Source organism: Chelmon rostratus, chromosome 15 (genome assembly GCF_017976325.1).
Source record: "Chelmon rostratus isolate fCheRos1 chromosome 15, fCheRos1.pri, whole genome shotgun sequence".
Lineage (NCBI taxonomy): Eukaryota > Metazoa > Chordata > Actinopteri > Chaetodontiformes > Chaetodontidae > Chelmon > Chelmon rostratus.
In genome coordinates, this window is record NC_055672.1 from 25,199,257 (window position 1) to 25,222,237 (window position 22,981).

Sequence of the window (22,981 nt, forward strand, 5' to 3'; positions counted from 1 at the left end):
TGACATAGTTACAAGAGTGAATTTGGCCAGCCCTGAATTCCCTAATTGGTCTCTTTGGTATTCTTCGTTGTACAGACAGTAGTTTGGCATGTACAGGAAGAGTCAAAGGCAGCGAGTGTGTATGGGAGCTGGTATCAGCAGCAGTCGGGTCGAGTCAGGTTGACCTGAGGATATGAGCTTGTAGTGCTGAAGAATTTCAGAGGCGAGCACATATGACTATGGTGAGCCTTGGGTGGAAAACGTGTTGGTCAGTCACCACCAGCACTGCTTAAGCTACACTTTGTCACACAATATTCAAATGACTTTGTAACTCTTTTTAAGTTTCGGATGAATCCATTTCACTTCCAAAATATATGAGCTGAGTAGTCTGGAGAGGACATCCTTTGCCAGTGTGACACTCGGAGTGCAAGGCTGTGGCTATTTCCTGGAAGCAGTTCTGCTAGGCCACATACTGAATTCTCAGTCTCAGTAGAAAAGATTTGTTCTGTCATTCCAGCACCAGTCGCAGATTTTACTGAGACTCACATTGTCATGTCTAGTCTTAGTTAGACTAGCATTTGTTACTGGAGCTGAACACTTTGGAGCAGCTGACAGAAACTTTTCCCTCTGCTTTTATCATTTTAAAATGATGCACAATACCAATTTCAATAGAAATTGCTGTGTTACTTGCCATTCAAGTGTACCAGCCACTCCTAAGCATTGGTCTTAATAGAGCCCATATACTTGTGTTTTAACGGCATTACATACAGTGCCACGCAGTCTTTTGGGAGGATGAGATGTGCGAATAGAAGTTCACCAGTGTTAGCCACTCAGCCTGCCTGTCTACACAAAGTCTAGTTCTGTCTGGGGGGGTAGAGAGGCTATTTGAATATCAAAAAATAATACCCCCCTCCCAAATTCCTACTGCCTGCAGATAGTAATTAATCAGGGGATCAGCGAAAGATCTCCAGACTGAGGCATCTTTAATGTCAATAATGCAGTTCGATGGCCTCTCTCCCTGGCGAACAGCCTTGACTTTGCATGGAGCAGCCTGGGCGTGACTGCATGTGTGTTTTTTATGTACATAAATGCAATGCAAACTAACTTTCTAGGTCTTCGCAAAAATATGGCAGTGAGGTGTGTGACTGCCAATTTAAAAGGGTCCTCTCAGCATGTGTCTATGCATCATTGCTGCTGCTGCATCCGATGAAAGTAGCCACTCTATACAACAGTGGTTATGTGGGCTTTTGCTTCTCAAACAACATTTCCAACAGTCCAGTACTACCCAGGAAAACAAGGTCACAAAGAGAAGCATGTATGGCTCTTCTGAGCTGTCTAATTCAAACAACAAAAGCCAGTCTCCACCCAGCATGTCAAAAAATGAAGACAGGGGCTCATAATCTTTCTGACTAGACAGTCTGGAACCACTCCCACAAGCTTGGCAGGGGAGATAAAAGGCCTGGGTCAGTTAACCATGCAAATGCAGAAACACATACATTTTATATCTAAAAAACAATTTCGACCACAACAACCCTTTCCAGTCAAAGCAGCAAATACATGATTGTAATTTCTGTCATGAAAGAAAAAAATAAGGATAGCTTTAACAGAGACCACAACTCATTAAACCTCATCATGGTTTTCATATGCGAGGTGGGGTGGGGGAGGGGCTGTGCGAGACAGAGAGCTCAAAGCATAAACATTCCCCTCCACATCTCCTTTGTCATTTGCATATTTATAGTCAGCCATGCTAATCATGTTTATTGGGGTGTATAAGTACTGCGCATGAGCTGAATAGAGAAGCAAAGCTTTGCGCCAGAGACTGGATGGCAGAGGCACTGGAATAAAAATTTCCCTGAACCCCCTATTTCTGAAAATAGATGGATTTTCCTGCATAATCCAATTTCAAAAGACAAAAAGAGCTGTCTTACATAACTAGGGCAGCATGGGCTTTTGTTAATTATGGTGTTAATGCACAGTAAAGAATTCCCCTGATTTTAAACAAAGGCCACGATTTATGAAGACATCTTTGTGTTTTGGGGTGGTGTGTAGTTGAACAAGCGCAGCACTTGCAGTATCACATCATAAAAGTACTGAATCTATAATAATGTAAGGTGATGAATGTCTGTCTTAAAGGAATAGGTGGTGTAGGTATTTTTACATTTCACTGCATGTATCAGAAAAATTGTATTTTGTGTAAAAGCTATCAATATGCAAAGATTTTCAAGGTGAAAGTCTCAGTGCCAACGGCTGACTAGCAGAGGTAAACTATTCCCTCCCTTATTTGCATTAATCAAAAAAATTCAGGGAAACCTAATCCAGATTTGCACGATTTCACCTTGAGCATGTAGATTTCATTGTCACTCCCGGTGTGCTTTTGCACTGAAGTGTTGAGAACAGTTAAGTAAGGTGGATAACTGCTAAAGCTGATCTTTTTTTCCGCCTTTTTTGTCTTCTGCTCTTCTGATTTCTGCTCCCATACAAAAGACATAAGGTTGTCCTCTGTCGGCAACTGGCCAAATGAGGGAGGTGTACAGGCCGCAGCTTTAATTGATGGTGTCGGAGCTGAAACATGGCCGAACAGGAAATGATCAAGTTAATGAAACGTTTTAATTATTCAACATAATTGTGGAATGTGACAAGTATGTCAGTGAATCCCTGGCCTGGCTGTTCACACAAGGTGTCTCTTCAACCCACACACATTCATACACTGGCTCTCTCTCCCCCTCTCTCATTCCTTTTGTCTCACCCACATTGAACACTGCTTTCCCTTGGTGCTCTCCCTTATCCTTATTACTCACCATTCTCTTCAATGATGAGATCAGTCTGTGTTATAATTACTTGACCTTGCCTGCTCAAGGTCGTTACTCGGAGCCACCCACCTCAGCCCCTGTATGAGCCTGTATGCCCGCTGGTCTGAGCCCCTGCAGCCATTCTGCACATCATTGCAGGCTGATGGGCACTGGCATATTGATCTGAGAGCTGGGGAGCACAAGAATGAAAAGAGTCTTTTCTCTCATTCTCTGTGTGTGTGTCTAATACCACACACATCCACATTTACCAACTGTGCATGACAGATAATTAAAAATAACTGAAACAGTTCATCAGCACGCCTCAGACCCCTTCCTATCTTACTATCTCCTCACTCCTTTCTTCCTTTCGCCTGTGTCTTCATCTTGACATTCCTCTTCTCTTTTCCTTCCTGCCCCCTTTTAGTTTCCCTTTCCCTCCTAACACCTTGTCCCTTCCATGTTCTTTTCCTTCCTTCCTTCCTAACTTCCTTCCTCCTTCTTTCACTCTACCCCTTCCATCTCTCCCAACTGTCTTTGGCAGAGCTAATTCCCTCTTCAGATGGTGCAGCTTTAATTTGCATACTTATCAAAGTGTTTGACTATCCAACAGAAGTTGTAGGAAGGTGCGGTCATTAATATGTTAATTACCCCCACCCCCACCCCCGCATTTAGATGGTGGCACACAAACGGTAACCTCTACCTCCCTCTCTGCTTCACACGCAGCCTTTGAATGTTTGAATACCCTCAGAGGCTCTGCATGTGTTATAAGACTCTATTGACATCCACACATGAGTGTTTGGATAGGTTCACAGCTAGTGGGTGTGTATTTCTATGTATATGTGCACTCACACCTCAAGCTACTATCAATTAAAAAATACGATAAGATGTAACTTTACAGATCCCATGCCTGGGAAATTACATTGTTACTGACAACAATAATTGCAAGAATAACGAAGGAGACGCAGACAAAGAACAAAAAGAGAATAAAAAGGAATACAAAATAGAATCAACTACATACAAACTGCTCAGGAGAACTGGCTCTGTCCTGGACTGCCCTCTGGACACCAGGAGGTGGGTGAGAGGAGGATGTTAGCCAACCTGACATCAATCATGGATTACCCGCCTCAGCCCCTGCATGAGACAGTGAGGGCCTTAAGCAGCTCCTTCAGCAAAGCCTACTGCATCCACTATAAAAGAAAGGACACTACTGCAGGTCCTTCATTCCAAGGGCTGTCAGACTGTTTAACTCCAGCATCATTTAATGTAGCACTGTGTTCATGTTGTTTCACATCACAACAGCACAAACCATTGTTTTGCACTTCCCTGTTATTTATGTTTTAATATTTGCTCATGTCCATTACATCTTGTGCAAATATCGTGTGCATTATTACAGATTTTTTACTGTTATACATTTTTATACTGTATGATAGTACAAAAACATTGTATTTTATTATCCATATCTGACTCATGTGCAACTTTAACATTTTTGCTTTGATGTCAAACAACATCAACACAGTGCTGTGTTAAATTATGTTGACAGTCAAATCAGCAAAATCTTATGCTCTCATTATTTTTTTTTTGGCAATACTCATTTTTGATGTATGAAAGTATTTGTTTTTATCGACAGATTTTTTCTTATTCTGTCTTAACCTCTAATGTCTGTGAATTAAAATCTGTCTAGATTTGATGGTCATTCTGTTGTCTAATATTTTATATATTTGTCAAATGGTATCTTTATTGTTTCTAATGAGCAGGGTAGCTTGTATCAATAACAAATAAACAATTGTGACACTGACTTACAATAGAACCTGACTCAAAATGGTATCTGGCCTAGTAATGACAACAATTCAATTCAATTTTATGTATATAGCACGAGAGAGAGAGAGAGAGAGAGAGAGAGGTTCGGGATGGACAGAAATCACAGTATTGACAGCTGTAATAGATTTATAGGTATACGAAGTACATATGGCATCAAAAAAGATGTTTGTGGGGTTTTTTATATAATTAAGAAAAGTGTTCATTTTGAATATCAATGTATACATATTTTGCTTCTCAAGCTAGTGACTGGGGTTAAATTCCTGCCAAGATCTAATTTCTCATGCTTTCAAAGTGTTCAGTGTGTATGAATCAGAGCTGAAAATCATGATATTTGGTTAAAGCCATTTAATCTTTTACACATTTTAAACAAGGGACACATGTAAAACCTAAAAATGCAACAGTCAGAAACGAGACAACCATGAAACTTTGCACATGCTCTGTGGTGAACCTTCTCTGCCTGCCAACAGACAAACTGATTCATGTCTCATATTTGTCAAAGTCGACTGCTTACTCATTAGAAATTGTTTATATATTTGTATTATTATATGGTTATTATGTTTTTTTTTAAATTAAATTAACTGTTCAATGGATATCAAATTGTTTTAACTATATGTTTATTCTTGGGAGATTATTGTGGTCCTTGGTATTTATATGAAGGTATTACATGTGTTACAATTGCCCCTGAACATAGAGACATGACCTCTGGTGTTTCAATCAATATTGTGATAATATTCCTTGTAAAAACATTTAATGACTGTTAAACAAGTAGAACTGTGTCAAGGAAAACAACTGGAATCAAACCCAAATACAGACCAAACAAGGCGAAGCTGGTGCAGTCAAATACATTTATTAACAAAAAGAGCAACAAAACAAAGACTTACGAGAGGGTGAGGCTGGTGAGGGTCAAAAACCAAAGCAAAGAGTCCATTCCTTTTCTCTTGTAACATACTGTTTGACAGCACAAACAAAAAGTCTGCAAGACATGCAGCAAAACAGGATCATACTAGAGGGAAACAGTTTGATGTTACATTCTTCCCTATATGTAAGTACAATACAAGGACTAACTGGTGCTACATTGACATTTTGTTACGAGAATGTAAGGGCATGTAGCTTTAGCTGCAAATGTAGCTGCAAAATTTCTCTTTGGAGATGAATAAAGTATCTATCTATCTATCTATCTATCTATCTGGAATGTATGTACCCATGAAGTGCACATTTAAGACCTCTTTTACAGGATTCTTTCAACCAAGTAATATAATTAATCTTAGCTTAATTAGCTCGCGCTAGCTAACATTGATGAAATTTGCCACTATTATCACTATAAACTGTGCAAAAAAGAAAAAACTGACAGGCCTAACAGCAGTTACTATGGGGGCAGGGCTTGGTGACCTGACATTGTTAACTTTAATCAGCCTCTGAGTTCAAGACTTATCTTAAGGCATATTTCCATGAGGCAGTTCTATAGATCGGCAATCAACGAAGTTAGTAAATATTCTCTCCATTTATAGTCAGTGGCGAGAGTAGATTGTATCCCATGTCAGTTATAGTAACATGACTACAATAATTATTCTGCAAAAAAGGTAAAGGTAAATGGTCTATAGTGAAGTCACTCCACTAAAGGAAATGGACATTTTGTTAATTTTGTCTTATCTGTTCATGAACAAAGGGTAATGGGTCCTCTATGTGCTGGTTGTTGTAACAAGGCTTGGCTGGCAGTACACTGTACCTTGGTCAGCGACTGAGGTGCTTACAACAAGCAACTGTGCCTGACATACTGACACTTTGTGGTAGTGGTAGTAAGTGGTTCCTGGGATGAAATGTGACCATGAAAATAAATTTTCTGTAGAACAGAAAGGTAACTTGGGACTTTTCCAAAGTAGGTTTTAATAAATTAAGAGTGAAGGCAAAGGAACTGTTACAACATTCGTGCTCACCAGTTTTGATTTAAGCTTTGCAAGGATTTTAACAAACAACTGACTTTAAGAAAGTCATTAACATGTTTTTGTTGAGTAGACTTTCTAACAGTCTCTTGTTTTGACTCCTTCTATCATTTCTCTGTATGTCGCTGTGCTTCTGCCAGCGCAACAAGGGGTGGCTTTCTGGGTTAGTATTATGTGTGGTGGATATAGTGAATGAAGAACAGACAACAGAATATTGTCAAATCTGCAGTATATTGGAGATATGTGTGTCATGTGAATGGTGTTTGTACAACTGTATGAAAAATCTAACATAAGAAACTCGTTGGAGGAATGGACATAATTCTGGAAAGACAACAAGATTAGGCCTTACTCCTCAATACATTTTCTCTCTGTGCCAAACCGAGAGGGCGTTGAATTCAAACCACACAGGGCAGACTTAATAATTACTCACACTTTGAACGCAATTTCCTGACTGGGGGAAATGATTGACAGATTGTATCCATGGTGTCAGGGGGGCAGCCACGCCCCTGCTGACTAAGGCAGAAATTAAAGAACAGCAGGAGCTAAATTACACCTTAGCAAAGACCTCTGGCAAGAGGACAGGAAGGGAAGCATGATGAATGAGAAAAGGATCAGAACAGAAAGGTAGAGGGTGAGTCGTGTGGGACCATGGAGTTGATTGGAGGAATGGCTCAGAAATGCATTTGTAGTCACACACAAGCACATGCACACATACAGATGCTGGTGGACACACAAACACACGCACTGAGGTAATGGGTCTGCAGTACTACTGGAGTGCAAAGGGAGAGACACTTAAATGCCATTTGGTATGTTGGTATGCTATTTACTCCCTCACATACAAACACACACCACACGCATGCAGGCACACAGTCACCTCTGCTCTCTCTGCTGTGATCTCTAAGCAAAATGAAAAATGATTTTAAATGGGCAACCGGTGCCTTACAAAGTGACGTCAAGAGGTCCTGAGTGAGAATGGGTTGGATCATTGGTTTGTGCACATTGTAAGCCAACAAATTACTGGACAGCATCTACTGTCGTCGGTCTATAGAAACTGTTCTCTTATCAGTCCATATTTTGTAAAGTATAGGTATAGGTATGGTAATATGCTATATTTTCATTATTGTCAACAAATGCTAATGAAAAGGAAAAAAAAACAACAATGAACCGATCACACTTTCAAGTCTTGTCTTTGTATCCAAACCCTGATATATTTTCTTTCACTCTGCCGTAGAGCTCCATTGTGCCAAAATCTATTAAAAACACATCAGTGAGCCACACAGTTGCACTGGGTGACATTCCCAGCATAACTGTAGTTTATTTTCAGTCAGTCCCACTTACACTATCCTGCTGTAGGGAATACTTAGCAGACTAGACCACCAAGTGTGGGTTAATCCACAGCTGAAAGTAGTCCCAGCACTATTTACTCTGGTTATGAGTAATTTGCTCAAAACTCCAGTGCTGTCTTGGGAGCTTTTTTTTTTTAAATGAAACCATATATTTGTTATTTCTATTACTTCCGCAATAGGAACCAATTGGCAGTTTTTGTTGTTGTATGTTTATTTGTTCAGAGATAAAATTTGTGTTGTGAAACAGTTTTAATATTGTGAACTAAAACAAATATTTACTTCAAATAGGCTAGCAGGCTATCTAGCATTTTCTCACTTGACTGATGGATTTTGGCAGATTTATTTGGAGAAAAACAATATTATAGGAATCATAAGAATGAAGTAAATTACTAGACATTATTTCCAGAGTATGGCATTGCTACCTGCTGGTGCCATACCACTGGCTGCTGTCTGATGGTCAACTAAGTGTTTGCTGTTAAGACAGATGGTGTACTGTAGGTTTACCTCTGTCTGAGTAAAGTGCTGCCAGCCTGGCTTCAAGGGGCCTCAACTGGAGCAGTGCCTTCAGAACAGGCTCTTCACCTGAAGAGAGAAGCAAAGGGCAATACACTTATACACACACATTCACACGTAGATTCAAGCCTCCATAGGCTCTGAAGCTGCACACTGACACAAATGTAGACATGCAAGTCACACACACACACATCTCCTAAGCACTCACACGTGCACAGCCTACTTCACATGTAGAGCAACATTCCCAGCTGAGTGCCTCTCTCCAACCTGGCAATTTCAGCGGAAAGAGAATCCAGCTAAAGTACACAGGGCGCCATGCTGATTTCACAACAGGGGGGCTGAATAGCAGAATGGCCTCACTACAGCCCTCGTTACTGATCCAGAAAGATCCAGCTCATCTATTTCAATAGCACTCTATCATTCCCACTTATGTGTGTATGTAAAGATGGAGCTCTTTGTAGAAGTCCCATTTTTTTACTGTCTTGCTACAGTAGTGTTAGATTGTTGCTGTAAATACAGGTCATCTAATGTAGGTAATCCAAGGAGCTATGAAATACACACACGCACATGATAGAAAATATAATTCATGAACAGAAATGCACATGCTCATACACAAAGTATCATCTGACAGTGATATTTTGGGTGACATTTAGTTTTTAGGTTGCACATGATGCTTCTATAAATGAATCATGAGTGAATCTGTGAGGTGTGAATAATAGATGGGAGGAGAGGTAAAAAAAACAAAGGAGTGCTGTTATTATTTGTTAATAAGACACTCTGGAGCATTACTAACTAGATCTCATTACCACAATACACGCACGCATGCATTCGCACATGCCCCCAGCCACGCACACACATCCTCCTGTCCACATGCACACACACCTTGTGCACACACCTTCATGTCAACCACATGCAGAAGTCTCTTATTCTGCATGACTATTTTTACCTGAGAAGCCTGTCGTTGCCTAGCACTCTGTAATTACATCCCACGCTCCACCAACGAATTGGAAACAATGATGGATGGGTTAACACTGTCATCTTATGATGCCTCAGTGCAAAAGTAATTATGGGATGATACATGTGTCACACGCCTAATACATGTGATAGCCCGCTTCCATAACTGTGGAACAAGTGTGATAAAGGTGGACGATGGGTCTCTTGTTAATCAACAGATAAGAGATGATGAATTAAATCCACTGCTGATTCATAGATCTTTGGTGCTCAGTGGTGTTTTAAATATAGATTACCAGAATGACAAAACATTGGTTTGAGTTTGCCTCACCAAATGTTTAACTTAAATGACTTTCTTGAAAAAAGTGCAACTTTTTCTCTTTGCAATACAAATGATCTCCTTTTCATAATTGTGTGTGGTTAGCAGTATCTTGCAGATGGACATGAGTATCTCACCGACAATCAATGGCCTGATTTTGTCATAATCCTCCATGAAATCGCTGTCGAAAATATTTTGAGCTGTTTATTTATTGCTGTGCATTTTGTGGAAGTTTTCTGAATATAGACTGTTTTTGTTTTAGAAGTACTGGTATGAAAATTTATATTTTAAAGTTATTTATACTCTGTGTCTCTGATGGGTTGTGCATGTCTACTTATACATGCAAAGTGTGTGTGCGTGTGCGTGTGTGTGTCTGTGTGTCTGTGTATCTGTGTGTCTGTGTGTGTGCAGACAGGGATGTGAAGAGTTGCCTTCATGATTGCCACGGCTGCAGCTGGATCTGTGGGCTGAGTAATTGCCTGTCTTGGTAGAGAGATTGTGGTAGCAAGCTAAAAGTCAAGTGCTCTCTTCGTGCTGTAAACCTCATTTGGATTCCACATAGCTAGCTAGCAAGCTAACGCCAGCCTCGGGCCTGTATTATTCATAGCTTGACAGATAGCTCTCACTAAAAGCATTGGAACTGGGCCAGGTGGTGATGGAGCGACAGGGAGAAGCGGCACCGCCACACCTCAATCTCTGCCTGGCAGGAGGAGAGAGGAGGATCCAGTGCATAAGTAAAATATAGGAAAGTGAAGATAGAATGGAAGAGCAGGCAGATGAGCAGTTTTAACAGAAGCAGGGGAAGGTCTAAGTGGGACAGTAGGGATATATAGATGAAGAGACTGAGGAGGTGAAGAGGGGACAGAGAGTGAAGAAGGAAATCAAGCAGAATTATCAGGAGGCCACACGAAGTGTAAGAACAGTGACTACAAAACTTTAAAGCACAGCTTACATTATAATAGAAGATAGAAGGTGAGTGTACAAACCACACAAGGATGGAAATGGAGAGAAAGCAGTAGCAGAAATGAAGAGCGGGTGAGTGAAACCATTTTAAATAGAGGAGAGAAAGAGGCCTGGAAAAGAAGAGAACAGGCAGCCATCCACCCCCGCCAAGCTCAGCAACCCTTCTGCCTCCATGTGCAGAACCAGATAAGGTCGCATTAATCAAAATCTGCCACTTCCCCTTCCAAAAAAATACTGTCTATGCCATCAACCCCCCTCTGTGAAGTATCTGTCACGGAAACGGAAATTTCCATATTTAATGGGAAAGCCTTATATCACCAAAAAGGCAGTGTGGGCTGAGGGTGAAAAGAACAGGGTTGGGTGGATCTGTCAGTTCTGTCATTAGCTTATACACTTGAGACTGCATGTGGAGCCTTGGGGTTCATTTCTGTTTGGTTCTGACACTATTGTTATGTGTGATGAAGCTGGACTGAGATTGTTTCTTGTCTTGTAAAACTACACTCACTTGTGTAATAATACTACAGTATATTAAAACAATACAATATTGTCTGCTATACATCACAGTCTCTCTAAAGAGTAATAGAGCTGTTTTCTACAGCATGTTCTTTCTCTACACAAACCTCTAATGCAACTTAAAACTCACTTTGAAAGCATTTCAAAGCCAGGGCCACCAAATGTATAGTGGGCTGCACATGTCACTTCCATCATGATGCCTTCCTCTTTGATGCCATGTGTTCGTTTTTTCCCTTTGTAATTCCCCCCCTTATTTACCTCCTGTCCATATTATGACAGAACTGCAGATTACCTTTCTGACTTTACCGGGCGCCAGATAAACAGGGGTGTTTGCGCATTTTTCATCCTGCTTCTGTTTTTTTTTTTTTTATAACAACCTCCCCAAGGAAAGACATCAAAGGGAATAACAGATCATGTGTGGTGAGTGAGGAGGGTGCCAGGGGGACATGGGCATGAAGTGGGGAGGTGGTGGTGGGTGATGGGGTGGGGAGATGCTTTGGGCCAACTCCAGTCCGGGCACATTCGGACACCCCCCCCCCCCCCCCCCCCCCAGTCTTCCCTTCAGCCTTCAGAGCAGCTGGCGACTAAATTACATCAATGTTGAAAGCCTATCTCCTCTGCTGGGGAGAGGGAGCCTGGCAAACATGACACAGAGCGGGAATCAAATTGTAACATGGGAAGGACAGACAGTTTAGGCTGTATGCCAGAAACATAGTAAAGGATAAGGCTAGTGATATTTTACATTTTGTTACTGTCAACAAATCCCAAAACCAACCACGTGTTATTGTGTCTCTCAATACATGCCACCTCCTCAGCTGCTCTGTGGCTCAAAACCTCAAGCCCATCAGAATCATGAAAATATACCTTTATTTAAAAGAAAAAGGCTTTCACACTTTCTTAAAATGGTTGTGTTCTGAACTTTTTAGCATTACATAACTAAAAGGGAGTAAATGTATATTAGTTGTGGAACATTTTAAGCAGCAGATTTAGTGTACGTATTTTTCCAGGACTAGGATAATGCAGATCAACTCAAAAAAAAAAAATCAGGAAAAAGAGGGAGTTTGTCAGGAAGTGCAACAGTTCACTCGCCAACAAGTTTTTTGACAATAGTGGAGCTCTCAAGCACAGAGGAAGATGACATATTAGGCTTCGGATGTAGAGGCAATGCTTGTCAGAATGTTACATCCATTGCAGGTTTGGTCTTTTCGTGGGATTTTTGATGACAGACAGGATGCCATAACTAGATCTCCAGTCCATAGAATATATTAGTGAATATGGTTTACTCATCTGTGTCATGCGCAGACTTACCTTTGCCTGTTCTCCTTCTCCCAGGGTGTTTGGGCAAATTAATTCCCCAGTGGCTCACACACTGTTTATTTGTTCTGGGAGGGCAACAACAAGTGGGTAGAGGGGAGTTCGGTTGCATTGTTCAAATATATTCTTTTTATGTAAGATCTTTTTTGGTATGTATAAGGTCTATATGTGGGTGTGTAAATAGTTATTAAGATTGTGTAGATTTTTTGGTGATGGGTTTATATTATGATATTTGTTGTATATTTTTGTGTGAGAATATCTGTGTTGAAAGAAATGAGAGATGAAGAGGTGAAAAGAGTTGAGGGATGAATATGAGAAAAGAACTGTAATGGTGATAATGATGATAACGGGGAAGATCCAAGGGTGATTGTCAGTCAAGCCAGCCGGCAGAATGAGCCACCACCACCACGGGCACCACACATCCACAGAGAGCCCAAGTTGATAGCACTCTCTCCTGAAGATGACATCAAAAGTCATTGGCATCAAAGACGGAGTAAGCTATTCAACTTGACCTTCTGCTCAAAGGTAAGGCACACAGTGCCTTTGTTCCCATGGACATTTCCGATTCTGAAGACTATGAAAAGGATAAAGAAGTTTTTCTAGATAAATATGAGATCATACGCTACATGAAGATTTCCACTGTGTAAGATTCTGGAGCACTTTTTGGGGATGGTGGACCCGGAGCCGGAGGTCTGGAATGTGACCCAAAGTCCGCAGAGGAGGCAACTCAGCACACTGTGCCGGTGTCAGTGAAGTGTTCTGTCATGCTAGGTTCCGAGAGACCTGTGGACTGAAACCACTTACAACATTAGTTGTGTTCATGGTGACGAGAAAGTGTACCCCACAGCAGTGGTTTATCTTACTGTACGTGTTCAGGCTGTGAGCTGCTTTAGTGCCCAGACTACCTTATCCAGTTAGTCTTGGTAATGATGTCCCCACACTGCAAGATTTGATAAAGCAAGCCAGACGTAATAGCCAGGTTAGCAGTGAGGGACACTGTTGAGGCACTAGTTAAGGAGGTTTATGCTGATTTAGAGGCAGGTGCAGTCAGGCCACTGAGGTCCAGAGCTCAGAGAAGGAGGGAAAAAGTGGAGGCCAGCCTTTAGATTTTCACATTGCCTCTGTCATAGCTGCACTGCAGCAAGGTGATCCAACATTTAAGTCCTGGTTTGACAAGGTCTCAGAGGTTGAGGGTGAGAGGCAAGGCAGAGCAGACAGTATATCTGATGCTTGCTATGTGGTTAAGAATGGCATTCTCTACCAGAGTCAGGGTAAGGTTGAAGCCTTAGCTTAGCCACAGAGCCTTACACAAACAGTCAAGGGGCTAGTACATTCCATCAACTGGGCAGGCCACCTAGCATTCCAGAACTCCATCAGCAGGATTGGCAGTAAGTTTGTCATGTACACCCATGTTAAGGATTTTTGTGCTTCATGTGAAACATGTCAGTCAACTTCACCTAGGGGACTAGCGATTGCCCAACTTCAGCTTTTCCCTGTCATTGAACACCATTTGACAGAATAGGCATGAATGTGGTGGGACCCCTTTATAGAAGTTCCTCAGGCTATCGTTTCATTTTGATAATTTGTGATTATGCCAGCCATTACCCAGAAGCCTTTCCCCTTAGATCTGTTAATGCTAGACAGGTTGGAAATTGTCTTGTTTAACTGTTTTCAAGTGTAGGCACACCTAGAAAGGTCCTTACAGACTGTGGGACAAACTTCATGTTGCTGCTGCACCAGGAGTATCAGATTGTAGCAGTGAAAGACCACCCCCAGATGGAGGGGCTGGTGTAGAGGTTTAATCAGATTCTCAAGAACATTTTGCAGAAGTTTGTCTCCCACACAGACTAGATAGATAGATAGATAGATAGCTAGATAGATAGATAGATAGATAGAACAAACTATACATGATAAATATCAAAATAGCAAGCAGTAAAAATTATATACATAATGGGGACCAATGGCTGCCTTACCTATTTTTTCCATACAGTGAGGTGCCACAGGCTTCAACAGGTTTCTCACCCTTTGAGCTTCTCTATGGTCATCAGGTGAGGGGTCAATGGACCTCCTGAAGAAGTGCTGGGAGAATCCAATTGCAGATGAGGAGTGTTCTTGCCTGTGTGGTGAAAATGGCACAGATAATGAAACAGATGACTGCTCTGTCACAGGAGCATATGAGGACTGTGCAGGCCAACCAGAAGACCTGACATGACAGAAAGAACTGGGACAGGCTTGCAGGTGTTGCTGCTACTCCCAACAGTAACAGTGACAGTAAGCTGTTGGCTAAATGGCAGGGGCCTTTTCAAATCACCAAGTGCATAGGTAAAGTAACCTATGAGTTATATATACCTGACAATTGAAAAAACTTCATGTGAACCTGTTGAAGGAGTTCCAGATGCCTTCACTACCTGTTCAGCACCAGCTCCTCACCTGTACCCTTGAGGCTCAGAAGGAGAGAGAGCTGTTGTTCCTCACCAACATCTCCGAGCCCAATGAAGTAGAAGTGTCCCATTTCCAACCTGTTCAGCTGAAAGAGATAAAGGTATTGCTGGATTCAGAGCGTTTCCAAGAGAAATGTGGTCCAACACAAGGTCCACCTGAAGGAAAATGCTAGTCCGTGCTGGACCTGGCACCTGAGACCAAGGAGCAACACTTCAACAACTCATGGATCCAGCGTTGAGGGAGTTGCCACAATTTAAATACAAACATAGTTAGGTTTAGTTACTATCTTTATTATCTTAGAAATCACATGTCTTTGGGTTTTGAACTGTTTATCAATATAAAAGCAGTTTGAAGACATCGGCTTAAAATTGTGGTGAGGATTTTTCACCATTTTGTGGCATTTTATTGAACAGATGATGAATCATGAATGAATTAATTGTCATTATTTGCAACCAAAAATAAGGTAAGGATGAAGGTATCAGTAGCACTTTGCTCACAATCTAACTTACCTTGGTCGTTGTATTCTTTCACATCAGCTGGGCTCTGCCAGCTTATCCAAATAAACAACTATTATGACAGCCTACACTGTGACTTATATAGATAAATGGACAAGCTAGAAGAAGGAATTCCTACTCCAAAATGTCTGCTGGGGTAGTAGCTAACTAGCTGGCCTGTGTGTGTGTGTGTGTGTGTCTCTGAGTTGGTGTGATTGATTGAAGTCATTACGATGGTGGAGAGACTCCTTACCTGGCTAATACAGGAGTGAATTTATCTGTAGGATGACAGATAGCCACATTACACCTGCAGAATCTGCTGCCGGATGAGCTCTCCTGCTCAGGAACCTCACCACCAATTTATGCAAAATGGCTTTTATGATACATATACAAGCAATTTACCAGATCAATCTTAAATTCCCAACTTCAGTGTTACATTCAATTCAAGGAGTTTGAAAACATAAAAGCTTAATAATTTGACATATTAAATAATTATATTGTGTGTTCAAATTGTATAATAAATAGTTACCATGGAGTACATTTTTACCTAAAGTGTGTACTTGTATTATACTTTGTTCCAAAAAGTAAAAGATATTTAGTTTGCTGTAATGTAAGACAATAAAGACAAGATCATCATTGAATTCAAGAAGCTGGACTTAAATGTCTAAAACGATAAATCTATTACCAAACTACAGGCGGATCAAGCTTCTGTCAGATTTCTAATCAACTAATTGTCTCAGTTCTACTCCTGATGTAACAATCTTGTTACTATCAAGCTCTGAATTTCTTCTGTTCTTCCTATCATATCACAGAATCTACAGAAGAGTTTTAGTATCACATCTGAAGCGACAGCAAAAACAAAATCCGCTATGTGAGCAGCCCTGGTCTGTCTTATCTGTCTTTAATGTTCACAGCTCCATCCCCACGTCCCCCACCAACTGCACCACTTCTTGATAGAGACAGTATAAGTAAGGCATACTGGCAACCAGTGAGGAGGTGTTTTCCTCCATGCATGAGTAGTATTGGCAAATATGGACAAATGGGGCTAAAGGGGAGCAGCTGGGGTCTTGGATGGGCTTGGGGAGTATTTGACTAAAGTTCAGACTGGGTTTATTAGCTGCAGGCTACAAATGTTTGAGCTGGAGCAGTAAATGGGCAACAACAGGCTTATTGAACCAGTGAGCTGAACTGCATGTCTGTTGGGTACTGATGCCTCTTAGCTACTTCACCAGTGTACTCGCTGCCTAAACCATTGCATTGTCAAGAAACAATAACTTTCAGATGTTGCTGCTTTGTTAAAAAAACACAACCAAACATGAAAAGATTACACTTGATGTTGCTTGTATTTTGTGTGTGTGTGTGTGTGTGTGTGTGTGTGTGCGTGCGTATGCGTGTGTGTGTGTGTGTGTGTGTGTGTGTGTGTGTGTGTGTGTGTGTGTCTAGAAATGTATTACTCTTGTTGTGGGGACTTCCTTTTCTCATGGGGCCAATACACAAGTCCCCATAACATAAATAATTACATTTTTTGGTTAAAGCAAGGATAAGTCCCCAAAAGTAAGTTGTAATGCACTGGCACTTGTTCTTCTTTATATATGAATCTTCATAATTTCCACAATGTCTACATTCATGTTTGAACAATAGAGACTGTATGTGTCCGTGTGTACGTGTGTGTGCAAGTGACAGTGCAAGGCAGTGCTGGTGCTGGGGATAATTCATTATGGTAATATGTTACTTTTCTTGTGGTAATGAAGAAATTTAACGTGTTACTAATAAGATGTACATAAAATTATTACAATCATTACATTACTTCATTGTCGTCATCTTCTTCTTCTTCTTCTTCTTCTTCTTCTTCTGTTGAGTCTTAGAGTGGTTGGAATCCATATATTTTGCATTACCACCACCTACTGGATTGTAACAGCTTCACAATGACAACATTCGCTGTCTACCCAAAGAGATTCCCTTCATACATTCTATAGCCCAGACCCAACTATCTGAGTTGCTGCAAATCCCCTTCCTTTAGTGTAGCATCTAGCTGTTCTCCAAATATGTCTAAAACATTCAAGAATCTCCTGACAAACTGTGATATCCTGAAATGACTCGGCCTTCGCTGACAGTAGCATGCCACTTATCACACGTATGTGTGTGTGTGTATGCGCATGTATGTATATGCATGTATGTATATACATATCCTATATATATTGATATACATATCCTATCTAATTAAATCACTGCTAACATGAGTGAATTTCTCCATTGTGGGATCAATAAAGTCTTATCTTATCTTATGCCCACCAGACAAACGCCCTTGCTCATTCGAGCTACTCTCCTGTTTATATTTATTTTTAAATCCTGTCATGCCTTAATTTTCAAATTCGTTGTACGTCTCCCACTCCAACATAATTTCTGCCATCTTCCTCCCAGCTAGCCCATCCCCTTCAAAGGCATTCTGACATACAGCTGTAATCAAGACAGCCATGTCACTGTCTCCGTCCAGAGAGCTGCACACTGCTCCACCAAGGTTAAAAAATGGAGATAAATATATTCATTCTGTGCCTTTTTATAGGCACACAGACATCACATTTACACACATATTGTCAGAAAAATACTGTGGTGGTACTTGTCCAGAGCTGCATAGATTAAATCAGAGCGTGAGAGATGCATGTGTAAAAATAGGCGTAATTCAGCTTGTCAGCACAATTCCTGTCAAACTCAATCATATGGTAGTGTGATTGATATATATATAGTGCACTGAAGAAAGATGACCATGGTTTCTCAAAGAATCCATCCGAAATCTCCCACCAAGAGAGTGATAACTTTTTGAGAGCTTTGCTTTTCGTCGATTGATGAGTGACTTAATTATTTCATTTTCTCTGCTGCTTCTTTGATGTCCACCTCCCCTTGCGCTCCTCTCCTGACAAATTAAGGGTTCGTTTTGACCAAAACAGAGTTGTTAGATTGTTGAAACAGTGGAAAGATGACGTTTATTGGCTCTATCAAGTTTGAATGAAGTGTCTTTTTAGATGATAAAATTATTGTTTCTGTAAACGGAGTCTGGTGTCTTTGGCGAGAGTGATAGTTGAAACTAAAAGGATCTTACTCCTGAACAAAAAATGTCTTTCTCTGTATGGATCCTTTCCACAATGTTGTCAGACACTTAAAATAGCAATCTGAGTTTGTCATTGGCAAAGGCAACACTTTTAGTGGATGTACATTGACAGTGTGGAAACGCCTGGAGGGATTACATTGCAGTCCGTTTTGTGCCTGCCATCTGCAGCATTCTCACTAGTCATATGGAGACAAACAAATCCATACACATAGATATTGTTTTACCATATTTTGGTCCCATTTGTCAGGGACATTAAAATTGGTCATGTGGACCAGCAGCAGCGGAGACGTTTGGAATCTGTCTCAGCTTAATAAAGTGACTTTGATAACAGCAAATTACTTGCTGTAACAAATTTCGTTTGTTAAGGCCAATGCAATGAATAACTGTGACCTTACTTCGTTGAGGTTGTTCTTAGTAGAAAGAAATCTAATATTGATTAGCATAAGTTAGTAAGTGTCAGCTATTATGACTGGCCCTTGAGCTCCTCAGTTAAGAACACTCTTAGATTTATTTATTTTTTACCACATTCACCAGACCCATTGTGAGCAACAAAAATATATGTTAATCAACACCTCACCCAATCCGGCCTGCAAATCACCAACCTATTTCCCAACAATCATGACTGCATCTGTATATGACATCAATTGAATTGTCTTTTTCATAGTTTTTATGGTATATGTAGAACAAGCCTATAATTTTGTTATACTTTGCTTGCTACTGATTTTTTTAATAAAGATACTGACACCATGACCATGATGGATGTGCACATTTGAGGATATATATAAACATGTAAGCTCATAATGAAAATGTAGTAAAGGCAAAGTTGGGAGATAGTGAATGGGAATGTTGCTACAAAGCATTTTCACCACAGCTCTGCTAGAAGCCCACTTACTATCAGGTGGGGCCCGCTTGTGATTGGTTGCGCTGTCTGCACTGTCTATAGCTACGCACCTGGTTTATGCATATTTCTTCTTTTAGCAAGGATTGCTTGGAATATGACCTGTGTTCCTGGGACAGACATGCAACAATGAGGACCCACTCATGGTGTGGGTGTGACAACTCTGTGGGGAACAAAATGCTGGACACCACAAATGTAACCATTTAAATGAGTTCTAGAGACTCCCCTGATGGACCTGGTAGCTCTCACTGAAAATCCTCAAAGTTATAGAAATAACGCTTTGGTTTCTGGGTGCGTGTGTGAGAGAGAGAGAGAGAATAACAGCTGATATGAAAGCTGGAGCCTGAGATGCCAGAAAACACCCTAAATTGCAGCATCTCGCATGTGCTGAGCCTCCTACACCAAGACACTGTCTTTTGTTCTCCCCTGCTGGCGGGTGAAGCCTGACAGCTCTAAAATGATCCCCACCCCCCCGCGCATACACACACACAAACACACGCACACACACACACACACACACACACACACAAACACACACATCTCTCTCTCTCCCTCTTTCAACTGCTCTGCTATAGATTTCCCTCTTTTGCATGCACACAAAAGAAGAAGAATATATATACACACATGCACAAAACATGGTACATTCTACTGCCTCTCATTCCAATAGCCTCCATTTCTCACCCCCATCTCTCATTTTCTCTCCCTGTCTGTCTTTCTCTCTCATTTTTCCTCACTTGCTGGCTGTGAGGATGGCAAATCCCTCATGGATTTCTGGAGGGTATCACCATGGAGACAGGGCTCTGCCACACGTGTCTATAGATCCTCCTGCTGGATAGGGGGCACAGCCAGAGATGGTGCATTCCTTCCTTCTCTAGTCTGCTCTGCTGTGGAGAGACAACAATGAGCTGAGGTTGAGGGGGAGCGGTAAGAAGCATGGGGGGAGAGGTAAAGACAGTAAGTAGAGGAAAGATGGAGAGAAATTGGCAAGAGAGAAGTACAGAGGTAATATATACACCAAGATATATATCAAGGAGGTGGGAAAAGTGTATTTGTGGAGGGAAAAGGAGCAGGTGAGGTTGTGATGGGTGAGAACAGAGAGGCTAAAATATGAGGTGAGAATGTTAGGTGACAGGGGAGAGAAGAGTCAAGAAAAAAGCAGCAGTGAGAGAAGGCAGAGGAAGAGTCAAACTGCAGCTTCATCCCTGCGTCAGGGAGACAAATAACGTGTGATGCTAATGACTGGCGAAAGCTTTTGCCCCTGCTGAGAACAGCCACTAATATGACTGCTAATAAAGGCAGCGTGGAATGCTGTTGCATTCCAGTAGTCACTCAACTGTCGCCCAAAATTAGCCAAATGGGAGCTCTCCTTCTCCTGCCACTTTACTCTCATGCCTCGCATTAATGCTCCAGAAATGTAACGTTTCCAAAAGGCTTTTTTCTGAAATGAAGGGCCACTTGTTCAGTATGTAATTGAATTGCTGAGGATGCCCACTCCATAAAATAGGTAGACGTTCTTTTTGTGATCTGAAGCTTTTTTTATTCTTTGATTGATACCTCTAATGCCACACACTCCTCTTGTCCCTTGACAGATATTGGGGGGGGGGGGGGACTTATACTTTCTCATCCTTTAATTTTCTGCACAATGCCTGCAGGTTTTTTATTTCCTTGTTAGTATAAATGCCACCAAATTATTTCTGGAAATTTAATTGCCAAGCACAGTGAGTGGGATGCATTGCCTGTGATGATGAATGTTGTAGCCAAGATCACGCAGTGTCAGAGCCAGGGAACGTGGGATGGAGGAGCTGTGGAGGCTTCCTGTGGCTTAGTCATCATGGTGTTTAGGAGCGTCGGGGTAAATTCACCTTTTACAGCGTCACAACAACCTCCCAATTGCAAGATGCTCCACAGTTGTGTTCGATGAACAGAAGCTTTTAAACAAGAGCCAAATATCTGTTCCACTGTATGTTGAGCTTTTAGCATAACCAGACGTTGAAACATGTTTGCTCTCAGTTATCATAAAGCCTTTTCATTTGTACAATCCTGATCCAAAATAATAAAGTGCACTGGACTCTTTATAAAGATAGAATGGAAAAACACACAATTCTTGCTATGCATTAGCTGATGTTGCAAAGCATTGAACACCTTTTTTAGAGTAAGTCACCACAGAGCGATGTTGTAGCTCAATGCTTAACAGTAAATGCTGCCTTAAGACTTCATTGTTAAGATAAAGTTATAGAGGCAGGACCAAAAGACAGAGAGGGATGATGGCCTGTGTCTGTCTGCCATTCCCTCAGCAGTTCTTCCTCTTTATTTGTTGTCCTGTTGATTGTTCATCCCTGCTCCCCCTTCTCATTCTTCCTTCTCATCCATTCTCCCACTCACCTATCCTCCTCCCCTCTCCCACCAGCCCGCCTGCCTTGGCAGCTGCTAACCTGCTGAGACTGGCCCTTGATATATTTGGAGAGGGGCCTGGAACGGATGGGCAGGATGAGTGGCATTTTAATGTGCTTTTGAGATATTTGGTCACAAGCACTATTGATCACAGTGCCGCACCACACACTCTCACTCCCTCACTGTCCCACAAACCCTCACACTGCCCTGAGGTAGAGGTCTGGCTGTCAGGCAGGGAATGAGTTTCCACGTGGGCTTAGATTAATGAAATGAGGCCTCTGTTTGCGGGGGGTACAGGGGGTCAGACCATTAAGGAATCCCTGGGCTGGGCAAGATTGAGCCTGCCAGCTGACTGGACCCTGGTTGACTGATGGATGTCTGGGACTGAAGAGAGGCACACAGAGAGAGGGAGAGGGAGAGCAGAATGGATAGGATATAGAACTGGACAAACTGACATGAAAAACAGAAAAAGAGGGAACAGAAACCAGTTTGGAAGATTCCATTCTTTCAAACCACCATTCACAATCCTACAATACCACCTCACCACTGCCACAGCTACTCCACCACAAAGCCAGTACATATTGACTAACAACCTTTTTCTTAGTCTTGCACACAGCCTTGTGCCATTCATTCAGGGAAATGTCCAGAGGTTGTGAAAATAGGAGCTGGGGATATTTCACACCCTAGTGAGCATTCCCAAAGCATGTTTTGCTCTCTTACACTCCAGTCTGTTTATTTGATGGCCAAACCACTCAGCAGAACTAACTGATGTGTGGGTGCTTTTTTTTTTTCAATTGTGCCAAATATGTGCACACTATCACACATACACACAAACTCATACATAAATGTACAAACAGTAGCATACATTCTAATGTCCCAGATATGCATCTTACATTGGGGGGCTAGGTAGCATCATGGGGCTCTCAGATGTTTGATGAGTGAAATGGATTAAACCGCTGTGATCAATAGCGTGAGCGAATACACAGATTATCAGATTAGGATCTGTCCCCCTGCTGCCAAGGGGAGCCAGAGAATACATTAAAATCTGAGGTGCCTTGGCAAGATTCAATTAATCAGGCTACAGGTTGTCTTTTACAGTCAATTCCAGATAAGCAGTTGTGTTTTGCTACGTTCGGTTCTGTTCCAGAAGAATCTGGAATACAGTGTTTGTGGCGCATGCACAGTGAATTTCTTTTGCTCGAAGA